Genomic DNA, 1610 nt, shown 5'->3' on the forward strand with positions numbered 1-1610 from the left:
TGAGATAGCGAGACACGATGCAACCCAACAGGTTAACTGCAGCGACTTTCCCCTTTAAGAAATAAACATCAGGGTTGTGTCTCACTCACAATTGTGTCAGTCCAATCAGATTTTAGTTCTTCTGTATATTTTTTTTCTCCAGTTCAAACTCTTCATCAGCAGCTCCTGCAGTCTCACGTTTTAATGTCTTTTATTCGTCACCTGGGATGTGTGAAAACATCAGATTTCCACACAGTAAAAAGTGTTCGTCCTGCTCATAGTTCAGTAATAAAATCACCGTCAGGTTCAATAATGGTTCAGCTTCAGTGAGTCAGTTTTGTGGTCCGTGGTCACTCTCTGGTGCCATGCAGTCGCTGTGTGCAACGAGGCAGCTAAAAAACAGAAGAGCAGAGAGTCGACTGACAAGATGTGAGTCAGCTCGGGGGGTTATCGATTGATGACTCAAGTTTTTTGGGTGGGCAGCACTAATAAACAACATTATTCCAATATATCAAATCCCAAAACTGGAAACCAAACACTTAAGAACAAATCTGAATAGTCGAATATTGGGGTCATCCTCCTCTTCATCTCTAACCTTTCTGCTCCAGAGTCACACAGACCTTCAGTGGTATGTAATATCTTCAGTTTGTTCCCAGCTTGGCTTAACGTACGGAAACCATCCTCTTCAGTGAAAGTGTGTTGGTGAGGTGTGTAATGTGTGTGTAGTATCAGGATCAGAGAACGAACGTCTTACTCTGGTTCCAGTCCAGAATTCACTCTGAATTCCTGCTGGACCTATTTCTGGAAGCTGAGGCAGTTGGTGTTTTTGTCGCATTGCTGTACACTGGGTTTTAGAACTACTGAGGTCCAAAAACTGAACTTGCTAGCAGACTTTGATGCCTCAAATCAAAATAATATTTTTTTTCTAAATTCAACGCCAAGCCACAGACACATCATAACAACGAAGAGTCGTGACAATTATTAAACATCATCAGCAACATCTGAAGGGTCTTCTGACCAAATGTCAGCTGGATCTGATCAATGTGCTCGGAGTAGTACAGGAAAGTATAAAACATGACATTTACTGTTTCCAGTAGGGGTGTTCATATGAAGACTCTTATCAGATGGATTGTTTGTTTCTATGTTATATTGTTTGTTTTTATTTTATATCATTTTATTTCTTGTTGTGGGGGGCTTAATTGTTTTTTTTTAAAATGTGGGAGGAAACGAAGTTACTCGGGGAAAACCCACGCCAACACAGTGAGCACTCTGTATACTCACAGCAAAAGGAGGTCAAAGACTGGAATTTAACCTTCACCTTATAGCTGCAAGGCCACAGTGTTACACTGAGGCACCTGTGTGGCCCTATGACCACCTGATGTCCAGTGTCACGTTCCACCATGACGATTGTTCTTTTAACTGAGATAAATTTTTTTTTCCTTATAGTTTAAAATGTGGGCGAACACGACCTCTTGGAGTAAACCCTGTGTCATCTCAGTTAGTACGCGTGTCCGGTCAAAAACGGCAAAGATTACTCTTTGCGTCCAAACGCAAGCAGCGAACGGCTTGGCACAGTCTTGAAGAGACGTGAGAAGAATCTGTTCACGCCGGTCTTCTTCTGTGGCATCCCC

This window comes from Morone saxatilis, unplaced genomic scaffold (assembly GCF_004916995.1).
Source record: "Morone saxatilis isolate NCDOM2014 unplaced genomic scaffold, NCSU_SB_2.0 Contig18, whole genome shotgun sequence".
Lineage (NCBI taxonomy): Eukaryota > Metazoa > Chordata > Actinopteri > Moronidae > Morone > Morone saxatilis.